At 41.6% G+C, this 13,362-nt stretch overlaps 1 protein-coding gene across 10 annotated transcripts in view; it reads right to left on the bottom strand.

Annotated features, from left to right (window-relative positions):
* WDR33 (WD repeat domain 33) overlaps positions 1 to 1,795 on the bottom strand; it is a 110,596-nt gene extending 108,801 nt beyond the window's left edge. For 6 of the 10 annotated variants that reach the window (XM_040474719.1, XM_040474723.1, XM_040474725.1 and 3 more), the window contains exon 1: positions 1,630 to 1,795. The gene's annotated coding sequence lies outside the window, so the exon portion shown is untranslated. The remainder of the gene's footprint in view (positions 1 to 1,629) is intronic. The other 4 variants (XM_040474730.1, XM_040474729.1, XM_040474727.1 and 1 more) reach the window with 1 other exon arrangement.
* Positions 1,796 to 13,362: the final 11,567 nt, after the last annotated feature.

The following is a 13,362-nucleotide window of genomic DNA, read 5'->3' as shown; positions in this document are numbered from 1 at the left end:
ACCCTGAGATCAAGAATCAGATGCTTAACCGACACACAAGCAACAGATTTGTTGTAGTTTTAAAGCTTTGCTATAACCTTACTTTCCTACTCTGAAATATGAAAGAGTTTGGAATTTGGCAATAAATAACAAGTTTTTCCCAAAGCAATGTGAAATATGGACTTATTACTTAGCAAAGAGAACTGAAAAAATACATTAAGTGGCTAGCAAAAGTATAATTAAAGCCTTAGATCAAGAAAAATTTGTGATGGCAAAATCTGACCTTTAGTACTTTTCACCAAAGTATGTAAGTTAAACCATCAACATCATAGATAAGAATTTATTTGTAACTACATCATGGTGATGTAAGGTCAACTTTCTATCAATATTCTTACCACGAGTACAAAAAGAGAAAACTTTTCCGTAAAGTTCAATGAAACAGGCTAAAGAGTAACTGCAAGCCTCTGCCAAAAAAAAAAAAAAAAAAAAATCGTTCCAGTTATTTTATCTTCCAAGCAAGGAGACCAATTAAAAACTGCAAAAGTATCTTATGGCGATTAAAGATGGGTGTCAAATGCAATTAAGATTAGGAAAAGAAAAAGCCACCATGAGAACAATTAACATGTTTCCTTTTAACTAACAGTCTCTAAAAGTTTTGTTTTAAATAGATCTACCATTGCATCACGTTCACAGGCAAAAATACTGCATACACTCTATCTCCAGAGTATACTTAAAAGTCAACTCAGCGCTCCCAAAAGGTATTTCTTTTAACACCGGCTTTTTTTGTTCATACTCTAATGTCTTCCAAAGTTCCTAAACAGTTAAGATAATGTCATCTGTGCAGAAATTACTTAAAAACATTCTTGACAAGTTTTCTACAAATAACAAGTACTTTTCTGATCTGATTTAAACAGATCCAATTACGGAATTCCCTGTCGACCCACCTTCCTCTTACAACGGAAGGGTCACTAACCACAAGGGTTACAAGAGAGTATTAGTATTTCTTTAAAAGAAAAAAAAAAAAAGCTAAAATCCTAAATACGTAGTTGTCAGGAAGCAACTTAAAACCGGAGATAAAGAGGGAGTTACTGTAGGCACACTTGCAACTAGCATGATCGAAAGCAAGCAAAATAGGAATGTAACTATTCCAAAGGAGAAGGGATTTTGACCGTCAAGCTGTGGACCTATTACAAACACCAATTTCAAGACACGATAATATCGAGGCTAAACCTGCTGCTGTTTCACAGGCTTCCCATTAACTTCCCGCAACCCTTGAACCAAAAGCCGCACTCCATTCAACTCTCGGCTCAGCCCCTTCCACTCCCGCCCCAAATCTACGTTTAACGCGCTTCCCTTCTCCAAACTTCACGTCTTATCCGTGGCCTACCCTACCTACGTCTTCTCGTCACCAGTCAGGGGCCTTACTTCCACCATGCCCTCCTTTTCTGGTCTACCTCAAGCCTCCAGCTCCCTCCCCTAAAAGTCGACCCAGCCTCAAAGGGCCCTCCCGACGACGATGCTCCCAGTTCTCCCAACCTGTCCCCAGGCGCCCCTCTAGGCCCCCAAAGCACGCAACGGCCGAGCTTGAAAATGGCGGAAAGTGCCATCGTCTGCAGCAAGCGAGCAGTCCCGTGCCGCCGCCGCACTCACCCTCCGACGCTGAGCAAAGCTCCTAATGAATGGCGAGCGAAGAGTTCGTCTCCACCGCCGGGAAAGTCTCTCGCATCTAGCCTCTTCCCTCCTCCCCTCTCAATCCCTCTCCTCCAAAAGAGCAGCCGCCATCTTCCCCTACGAGCCACCGAGCGCACGCCCTGGCGTCACCACGCACCGTCGGACGTTACTACGTCACTCACGCCTGGGGCGCCTAGCTCGGTCGGCCTCCATCTGCGCAGGTGCGTAGGTGAGGGGTGGGACCTGGCCGAATCCCCTTGCGGCTTGCCTGAGGGCTTCCTTTGTTCCCGCTGAGCGGAAGTCAGCGCTGCCAACGGAGGCGCGGCGAAGGTGTTAAGCGGTGCTGACTTTCTTCGCGCTGTGAGCTAAACTTAATGCCCTCAAGAACACCCAGTTTTTCAGGGTTTGAATAAGAAATTTGTTCGGGAGCGGAGTGGCAGTTCCAGTGTGGGGCCTAGAGTGAAACTGTGGGCAAGGCACTTGGCCATGCTAAGTCTATTTACCCGTGAAATTGAAGTTCCTGCCTGCTAGTATTTTGAGCATTTAAATGAAAGCACTTAGCTTAGTCAAGCGTGCAGCTGGAGTTTATATCACCCCAGTGCAAGTCGGGCCTCTTAGTGTGACTCCCTTCCTGAGAGTCAGACCAAGTTATAAAAGCTGAACCATGTGGTACGACCACTTTGAAAAACATTTAACAGTGTCTGTTGGAGCTAAGTTTATACTCAGCGTGCGACCCAGCAATTGGAAAGAGGGCATACATCTAATAGAGGCTTGTACGGAAGTGTGCATAGCAGCTTTGACCAGAATAATCGATCCATCCAATGTCCATCAGTGCTGCTGCATGTAAATGAACCGTAGTGTGGTTATAGAGTGAACTACATGAAATAAGTACTGATAAACACAACTTGGATGAATGTCACAGATGCCGTTAAATCAGGGGCAAAAGAGGACAGGGATGATTCCATTTATATGAGGTTCACAGTACAAATTCCAAACAAATGGTCTTCTAACTTTTGGGAAATAATACGACAATGTGAATAAAAAATTTTTTAAATATTGGGCAACTGGCTGGCTCAGTTGTTAAAGCATACAATTCAATCTCAGGGTCGTGGGTTAGAGCCCCATACTGGACAGAGACATTACTTAAAAAAATAAAGGGGCATCTGGGTGGCTCAGTTAAGCATCCAACTCTTGATTTTGGCTCAGGTCATGATTTCATGGTTCATTAGTTCAGGCTCCACATCAGGCTCCATGCTGACAATGTGGATCTCTGGCTTGGGATTCTCTCTCTCTCCCTCTTTCTCTCTCCCCCTCCCTCCCTCCTTCAAAGTAAGTAAATAAATAAAAATAAATAAATATGGGGCACCTGGGTGGCTCAGTCAGTTAGGCATCCAGCTTCAGCTCAGGTCATGATCTCGCAGTTTGTGAGTTTGAGCCTCATATCAGGCTCTGTGCTGACAGCTCAGAGCCTGGAGCCTGCTTCAGATTCTGTGTCTGCCTCTCTCTCTGCCCCTCCTTTGCTCGCTCTCTCTCTCAAAAATAAATAAACATTTAAAATTTTTAATAAATAAATAACAAGGTTTCAAAATGAAAGACTTTTATAGAAAGATGGGATTGGGAACAAGGAAACTAGACAAAAAAGTGGGTTAGTTATGGCAAAGTCACTTTGCTTTAGAGGATGGCAAAGGTCTATCAGGCAAATTACCTAACTAGTGCTGATAGATGATTCCTGAATGACTGAAAATCCCACTTCTGGGGGTGAACCAAAACTATACTTACATCTTGTTTTGGTGATGTGGGGCTAAATTTAAGTGACTCCGTTTTATGGTGGTCTTGTTTTTTAACACTAGGATATATGAGGGTGTATATCCCCTTAGAGGATATGGTAGAGGTGGAAATGAGAGGAGCAGGGATGATGGCTGGTGTGAAGGAACTCATAATTCAGTCAATAAACCACTATTTAAGCCATAAACAGTACTGCCCTGCATTTCCTCTAACTTCCAAGCACAGAATGAACCAGATCTCAAAGAGTTCCTTGCAGTACAAGAGACAGACAATTCCAGTTCCATGTCGTTAGTGTAGGATAGGATAGCAGGAACACTGAAGGACAGTCCAGTCAGGATGGAATGCAGGATTCTCAGAAGCTGAAGTTGGATAATGGAGTCAGGAGAGTGACCTTAAGGCATCCACCCTTAAGTAGAATTCTAAAGGTAGAAAAGAAAAATGACAAGCAAGTGGTCCGTTCCTAGATATTACAGCTCCAAGTGGTAGGGAAGGCATTCAAGCATATTAAAGTATCCTGATCCTTGAAGAGTCTTAAGATGCGCTGCATTAGAGGATCAATCTAATTATAAGTAAAAGCTATTCATACCTCTAATCTTGTGAGTCATGCCAGGAAAATGGTTTTGTTTTAATACTTTATTTTTAAGCAATTTCTACATCCAACATGTGGCCCAAACTTACAACCCTGAGATCAAGAGTCGCACATTCTACCAACTGAGCCAGCTAGGCGCCCCAGGAAATTTGTTGTTATTGTTTTTAAGTTTATTTATTTATTTATTTTGAGAGAGAGAGTGCAAGCAGAGTCACGGCAGAGAGACACAGAGAATCCCAAGCAGGCTCCACACCGTCAGTGCAAAGCCCAATGCAGGGCTTGAACTCACAACCATGAGATTATGACCTGAGCTGAAAGCTCAATGATGCTCAACCAACTGAGCCAGCCAGGTGCCCCATGTTTTTTAAATTGACTAGGAGATAACACCACAAGTATACAAACAGTCATATTCTATAGAATTCTATACAAGTGATCTATCTCCAAGAAAAGTTACTAAAGAATAGAGGCATCAAGGTGCATGGCTGGCTCAGTCCATAAAACAGGAGTCTTGGTCTTGGGATGGTGAATTCAAGCCCCACATGGGTCATAAAACTTACTTTAAAAAAAATAGAGGCATGGAACTGTTACAGATTGATTTATCCATTAGAGACTTAAGAAAAAAATTCAGCTGAGCAAAATTGAAGATCTAATTGGCTTTGTTAAGCTGCTTATGAATCCTGCAGCATCCCATCCAGCAAATACAAAAGAACTTCAAGGAGCTATACAAAAGGAAGGGTTTTATAGACAGAAATGGGGTAGGATAGTTAGCAAAAGAAAAGAAAGGATTGTTTCAGATAAGATCACCTTCCCTTGGTGGAGTGAGAAATCTTATCAGGTGAAATATCTCAACTTCCTTTGGGGGATGGAGAGGGCCCCTGTCACAGTGTTGGGAAGGAAAAATTTTCTATACCCTTCAAGATTCTTCTAGCTAGTCTAAGAATAAAATTGACATGAAACAGATTAAGAGGAAAAAGCCGATTTAATTACATGTGCAAGAAGGCCCAATCACAAAATTCAGACCAAACAAATTAGTAGGGCAGGCAGTTTTTGTAGTTTTTACACAGAGACAATAAATCTTTGAGGAATTGACAGGACAAAGAAAATTCATGTTCATGAGCTTCAATTAGTAAGGAATTTTATTTTTATTTAAATTTTAGCTAGTTAACTTACAGTGTAATACTGGTTTCAAGGCATAGAATTCAGTGATTCATCACTTACATACATACAACACCCAGTGCTCATTACAAGTGCCCTTCTTAGTACCCATCACCCATTTAGCCCATCCCCCATCCCCCTCCCTCCATTCACCCTCAGTTTGTTCTCTGTCGTTAAGATTCTTTTGTGGAGGTGCCTGGGTGGCTCAGCTGGTTAAGTGCAGACTTTGGCTCAGGTCATGATCTCAAGGTTTATAAGTTCAAGCCCCAGGTTGGGCTCTGTGCTGACAGCTCAGAGCCTGGAGCCTGCTTTGGATTCTGTGTCTCCCTCTCCCTCTGCCCTTCCTCCACTTTCTCTCTCTCAAAAATAAATTTAAAAAAATTTTTTAAATATTCTTTTGTGGTTTGTTTCCCTCTCCTTTCTTTCCCCCTTCCCATATGTTCATCTGTTTTTTAAATTCCACATAAGAATGAAATCACATGGTATTAATAAGGAATTTTAAACTGAATTTGTGTTGGGGCAGTAAATTAGTATAAAGTAGCATCATTATTTATATACCCTTCTCAGGTCTAAATTCCCTATCTCTGGTAATAAGTACATATCATTACCTCCTAGTGTAGAAAGGATGCAATTCACGAGGGAAATTTCTATCCTGTTTTCTGGAGACAAAGGGGCATCAGACATCTTTTTCAGCATTGGCTGTTTCTTAAGTAACTTTTACTTAAAATAATCAGTATGCCATGGAGCACCTGGGTGTCTCAGTCAGTAGGCTTCCAACTCTTAATCTCAGCTCAGGTTATGAACTCAAAATTTGTGAGTTTGAGCCCCACGTTGGGCTCCTACACTGCCAGCTTGGGGCCTGCTTGGGATTCTCTCTCTCTGCCCCTCCCCTGCTCTCTCTTGAAAGCACTTTCTCCCTCTCCCTCTCTCTCAAAATAAATAAATAAATGTAAAAATAAAATAAAATAATCAGTATGCCAAAGTAGCACATTTTGGGTTGGCTTAACCTTGGCCCATACGACAGATTACCTCACTGGTGCTGGCCAGAAAATCCCTGACTGACCAGGTAAGATTGCATTTCTGGAGGAAGTTGAAACAGCAATTACATTAAGTATTAAACCTCAGTTTGGCAACGTGGCCTATCATGAATAAGTGACTCCGTTTTGGACCTGTGATTTTTCTTTTTAACAAAAGACATGCTAGCTAAATGCAATGTGTGGCCCTTATTTGTATCCTGAACTGAACAAATGGACTTTAAAAAAAAAAAAAAGAAAAAGTAAAAAAATTTTTGAAAAACTGGATATATTTGGACATGGATTGGGTAGATACTAGATGGCATTAAAGAACTATTCAATTTTTTACATGTAACAATGATATTTAAATCTTAAAAATCTTTTCATATTAGTTACATTCTGAATTATTTGTGTGTTAAATGATATATAAAATGATGTAATAGGGGTATCTGGGTGGCTCAGTCAGTTAAGTGTCTGATACTTGATTTCAGCTCAGGTCATGATCTCGTGGTTAGTGGGATTGAGCCCCACATCTGGCTCTGTGCTGACCTTTCTCTCTCTCTCTCTCTCTGCCCCTTCCCTGTTCACACTCATGTGCACGCATGCACACACACTCACTCTCTCTCTCAAAGAAAGAAACTTAAAAAAAAAGTTTAAAATATTCCAGTCAAGGACATCAGCAGGTATGGTTAAGTAAGGACATCCAAAAAGGCACTCCGCCATAAAAGGAATAAACACATTGGCAAAAATTTCTCAAAATCAACCTGAATTTTCAGTTTTTCAGAATTTGGGAAATTAAGGGTTTGCAACGATCGGAGGAATGTTCTTTTTTTTTTTTTTTTTTTTTTTTTTTAATAGCTGAATATCCTTAAGGGGGAAAGGGAGGAAAGAGGGAGTTAGATGACACAAGTTGGCTAGGTGATAGGCGAGAGTTCATTATACGCTATTCTGTTTTTGTGTGTATTTGAAATTTTTTTTAAATAAAAGGTTGAAGAATTGCCTCGTTGATTTGGGGGGATTAATACATGCAAATGGCACAAGCTTAAAGGTACAAAAAGGGAAAACAGTGAAAAGAGGATCACTCTCTCACCCTCACACACTCTCTCACCTAACGCCACGCTTACCAAAGAGAGTACCTTTCCAAAGACACATATGTGAAAATACTGTACACAAGATTTTTTTTTCTACATAAATAGGATACTATACAAACTTACCTTGCTTCTGTTGTGACAATATATCTTGACTCCTTTAATTTCTCAGTTCACACACAGATATGTCCTTCAACTTTTAACAGCTTCATGGTTTTCTGTCATATGGTTGAACAATATTTATTTAAGTAATATCTATACCCAATGTGGGGCTCAAACTCACAACCCCAAGACCAAGAGTCACATGTTCTTCCAAATGAGCCAGCCAGGCACCTCTGAACAATCATGTAATGAGTGCTCTATTGATAGCACTTAGGTAACTTTATATATATATATTATATATATATGTATATAATATATATATTATATTATGTATATTTACACATATATTTTTATATATATTATATTTTTATATATTATGTATTCTTATATTTTTTGTTTATTTACTTAAGTAATCTCCACCACCACCACCACCCCCACCCCAGTGTGGGGACTCAAACTCAACTCTTGAGTTTCTCCCTGACTTACAAAGCGCCAGCCATTTCAGCTTGTTTTCTCTGCATCGGTACCCCTACCCCCATTCATGCCTTCACTCTTAGCATTCTCTCTCCTGATCTGGAACTCTCCCTGCCGCCCCCCTCTCACCGATTTTTCTATCTTTGGCAGATCAAATAGCATCTTCTCAAAAAGGCCACCCCCAAGCACTATATCTAATGTAGCATTTGTTCCCAGGCTAATCTACATAGTTGGGGTTTTTTTTCTTGTCTGTCTCTCCCCACTAGCATGAAGGCTCCAGCAGAGCTGGAACCTTCCTATCTTGGTCTCCTTCTTTAATCCCAGCCTGATATGGTGGGCACATAATAAAACGTGTTAAATGAAAGACCCGATGTAAAGATTGTAAAAGCATTAGAGAGCATAAAAGCATTAAGTGCGTTAGAGTGTTTTAAAAATTCCCCAAGTGTTGTGTGAAGTTTCAGTAAGATATAGAAAACACTTAACAGTGCCTAGCCACAAACACCTGGGCTCACAGGCAGGCTGCCCTTGATCCTTCTCTATTTTTTCTTTATTTTTAATTTTTTTTAATTTACATCCAAATTAGTTAGCATATAGTGCAACAATGATTTCGGGAGTAGATTCCTTAGTGCCCCTTCCCCATTTATCCCATCCCTCCTCCCACAACCCTTCCTGTAACCCTCAGTTTGTTCTCCATATTTATGAGTGTCTTCTGTTTTGTCCTCCTCCCTGTTTTTATATTATTTTTGTTTCGCTTCCCTTATGTTCATCAAAGTCCTCATATGAGTGAAGTCATAGGATTTTTGTCTTTCTCTGATTTCACTTCGCATAATACCCTCCAGTTCCATCCACGTAGTTGCAAATGGCAAGATTTCATTCTCTTTGATTGCAGAGTAATACTCCATTGTATATATATACATATATATACACACATATATGTGTATATATATATATACACATATATATATATATATATATATATATATATATATATGTCATCCATCGATGGACATTTGGGCTCTTTCCATACTTTGGCTACTGTTGATAGTGCTGCTATAAACATGGGGGTGCATGTGTCCCTTCGAAACAGCACACGTGTATCCCATGGATAAGTGCCTAGTAGTGCAATTGCTGGGTCATAGGGTAGTCTATTTTTACTTTTTTTTTTTTTTAATGTTTTTATTTATTTTTGAGACGCAGAGAGACAGAGCATGAGTAGGGGAGGGGCAGAGAGAGAGAGGGAGACACAGAATCTGAAACAGGCTCCAGGCTCCGAGCTGTCAGTACAGAGCCAGACGCGGGGCTGGAACTCAACAGATTGTGAGATCATGACCTGAGCCGAAGTCGGACGCTTAACCGACTGAGCCACCCAGGCACCGCTCTATTTTTAGTTTTTTGAGGAACCTCCATACTGTTTCCCAGAGTGGCTGCACCAGCTTGCATTCCCAGATCCTTTCTCTATTTTGAATGCAAATAAATCTGGGAGTTACAAGACCTGTGTGTGTACGTGTATGAGAGAGACAGAAAGAGGAGATTCAGCTGAGTAGTACCCCAGGGCTATACCAATTACTAAAATATCAAAATACTTTCATAAGTAACCTCTGACCACTCCCCATCTCCCCAGGACCTTACCCTGATCTGGCATTAGAGGCTTAATGTCTGACAGCACTAAGGTCAATGGCCCCTAAGTTGTTAAAACATTTTGAAAACCACCCCTGCTCGTTGAAAATTAGAAACTGGCAGAAGCCAAGTTTCTGAAAAGGTGAGTTCTGATCAGATCCTAGTTAGAATCCCAAAGCTACCTCTGTGCAATCTTACATAGAGAAACAAGCTATTATGATTTAAACCAGCCCATTTTTATCCACCAAGAACAGGACATACAGCTAACGGTTTTGTTTTTCCACTTTAAAGAGGCATATACAACTGGCAGCCTCTTCATCTGATCCTGAAATGCAAACAGAGATGTCGAAAGCTGTGATACCAGATGCAGAGCTGCGGTTCGCCCAGCTGTGAGTTTGCAGTCCACGGGAAGTTGGTGACTAGGAGGGACAACAGCAGGCTGGCACCATAAAAGGAGGCACTGAAACTGCTGAAGCTTTCTCAGGGGCCCTGATGAGGCAAGGCAGGAACTGGAATCGGGCCCCCTCACCCCTAACCACAGAATCCAGTGTTCTGCTGCTAGGTCTGCAGAAGAGCTAAGCCAACCAACCCCTGAGTAATAGAGCTCAGGAGGGGACAGTCACCTAAAATGGAAGCTCGCTGGCAGAACAGGAACAAACCAGTCTGCACTAAGATAGATGCCAACGCTGACCTTTCACCGACTTTGTCCGCCATTACAATACTAAAAATCATGCCCAGGAGTGGAGATTTCACAGGCTAGTTAGACGTGCGAGGCAAGAAGCAGCATGACCTTTAAGTGGAAAAAACAAACAATCCTTGCTCCTACATGTTTAGACATTACCCTTTTCCCACCTAAGTCTCTATCAGGCTCTCTGGGAGACTTCTCCTCTGGGAGCCAGCCTGAAGACTCTCCTTTGTGTTGTCTCTCCTGTGCTGGAGCACAAGCCCCAGTAAAGGCTTGTCTGGAACTCTCCTTTGAACTCTTGTCAATTTGTGCTGTTCAGAGAGCCCAAGCCAGTTTGGTATCACGGCAGGTAGCTGAGACCTTTGCTCCTGTCTATCCAAGTGAGTGCAGGCTTAGCAGGGGTCAGCAGGCATGAGATCCAGAGCTCCCACATCCATAAGGAGAAGGGGGGCTGAACAGTTGGCACTTCCTGTCTACTCTGAAGTAAACTGACCTGGATAAGAAGGCAAGTTCAGTTCTCAAACATCCCTTTTGGAAGTACAAATGTACTCTTTTGTGTGTTTACTCAAGTATCTAGTTTTAACTTTAAGTCAAATAAAAAAAAAACAAAAAACATTTTTTTAAAGTAGGCTCCACGCCCAACGTGGAGCTCCAACTCACAACCTGGAGATCAAGAGTCACATGCTATTCCCACTGAGCCAGCCAGGTGTCCCAAAATAAAAAAATTTTTTAAAGGTGTGTGTGTATACATATATTTATAAAAAATATGTTTTGTGTATATGTATATACAAACACACATATATATATTCTAGCCTTATTGAGGTAACTGACATATAACATTGTATTAATCATTATATATATAAAGATGATCACCACAATAAATTTACTTAACATCCATGACCTCACATAGTTACAATTTTTTTTCCAGTGGTGACAACTTTTAAGATCCACTCTTAGCAACTTTCAAACATACAATACAGTATTATTAACTATAGTCACCATGCTGGGTATTATGTCCCCAGGACTTATTTATCTTATAACTGGAAATCTGTACCTTTTGACCACCTTCACTCATTTCACACACACACACACACACACACACACACACCAACTTTTGACAAACCAATCTGTTCTGTTTCTTTGAGTTTGCGTTTTTTAGATTCCACATATAAGTGAGATTATAGGATATTTGTCTTCCTCTGACGTTTCACATAGCATAATGTCCTTAAATGTCCATCAAATACAAAATACTTGGGTTGTAAGCCATTTAGTTTCTGAAAAAAGTTCACCTGTTTAGTAGGTGAGAAATATTTCATTAACAACTGATCACAACATACCACACCATTTTTCTATCGGAATAAGAAATCAGTTGGGGTGCCTGGGTGGCTCAATTGGTTGAGCATCCAACTTTGGTTCAGGTCATGATCTCAAGAGACCTGCATTGGGCTCACTGCTTTCACCGCAGAGCCTGCTTCGGATCCCCTGGCCCCCTCTCTTTCTGCCCCTCCCTCGCTCACACTCTCTCTCAAAAAACAAGTAAAACATAAAACAACAACAACGACACCAAAAACACCTCAGAAGGATAGAGGAAAATTATTTTATTTATTTATGTCTTAAAAAAAATTTTTTTAATGTTTATTTATTTCTGAGACAGAGACCGAGCACGAGCAGGGGAGGAGCAGAGAGAGGAGACACAGAATCCGAAGAAGGCTCCAGGCTCTAAGCTGTCGGCACAGAGCCTACGGGGAAATTATTTTTAAAAAAAGAAAAGAGGGGCACCTGGGTGGCTCAGTCAGTTAAGCATCTGACTTCGGCTCAGGTCATGATCTCACACAGTTCATGGGTTTGAGCCCCACATTGGGCTCTGTGCTGAGAGCTCAGCCTGGAGCCTGCTTCAGATTCTGTATCTCTCTTTCTCTGCCCCTCCTCTGCTCATGATCTGTCTCTGTCAAAAATAAACGTTAAAATTTTTTTTATATTTATGAGAGAGAGAGAGAGCGCGCGCGCTCCAGTGGGGGGAGGGGCAGAGAGACAGACACAGAATTCGAAGCAGGTTCCAGGCTCTGAGCTGTCAGACAGAGCCCGTCACAGTGCTCAAACCCATGAACCACAAGATCATGACCTGAGCTGAAGTCGGACGCTTAACTGTCTGAGCCACGCTTAACTGACTGAGCCACCAAGGCACCCCCCCCCGCCAGTTTTTTTAATAATAAAAGAAAAAGAAATCAGCTCTTGACAGAGCTTTTTCTGTATTCCAGATATTTGATATACAATTTCAAGAAATAGAATCACTAGGTCAGAGCATGAACATTTTTATGGTACTTGATCTATACTGGTGGGCTTTTGTCTATACTACCTGCCGTGAACCACCTCCACCTCCCTCCCCCCCTCCAATCATATGGTTCCTTGGGGAATATCTGTAGTTAATGAACTTAGTGACACTTGTCTTCACATGACCAAATCTACTAGCCTACAGCCTACATGCATGCTTTGTATGTCCACATTCTCCACGTTCTTTCCTATGAAAACAGATAAACCATCTCTTTTCTTATCGTACCTCTCCTCTACTTAGGCACTAGACCCAATTTCTTCTTTCCTCTATGTGGGCTTTGCTCTTGCAGTTGCCTTCCATCCCAAGTAGTAAATTTGTCAGCCCCTGGGTCATTCCTATCAACAGATAAACATGCACAAAGCATCTTCCGTCTCCGATCCTCTCTTGACTCCCCATTTCCCCTGCCAGTTCTCTCCAAAGCTGTTCCCTTCACACAACCCTTCCCCACATAGCTACACACTGACCTCAGGCCCACTATCTTTTTGTTTCTTCTAAGCTCATTCCCACCTGAGGATCATTGCACTTTGTATTCATTCTGCCCTGCAGGTTCTGTCTCCAGACTTCTGTCCTCCTAGGAGGAGCCTCTGACCGACCAACCTCAAGTAGGCCCCCAAGAAGTCACTCCATTGTTACCTTGTTCTTCATGCATTTATCACTGCTGGTAATCACTCAGTATCTCTTCTTACTACACTGCAAGCTTCCCGAAAGAAAAGATCTTGTTGGCCTTATCATCCCTGTATCCTTGGATACTGGGACAGTGTCTGAGAGAGGTAACAGGTGTTCAGCACACACTTTCCAACTAATGAAAGCCATGTGGGATGTAGCTGAGATGCAGATGGAAAAAATAAGCAACTGAGTCTGCAAGGAGTTTT

Source organism: Herpailurus yagouaroundi, unplaced genomic scaffold (assembly GCF_014898765.1).
Source record: "Herpailurus yagouaroundi ecotype Mexico unplaced genomic scaffold, PumYag 140, whole genome shotgun sequence".
Classification (NCBI taxonomy): Eukaryota; Metazoa; Chordata; class Mammalia; order Carnivora; family Felidae; genus Herpailurus; species Herpailurus yagouaroundi.
Note: the sequence above shows the minus strand (reverse complement) of the source record. Positions and strands in the feature narration are given on the sequence as shown.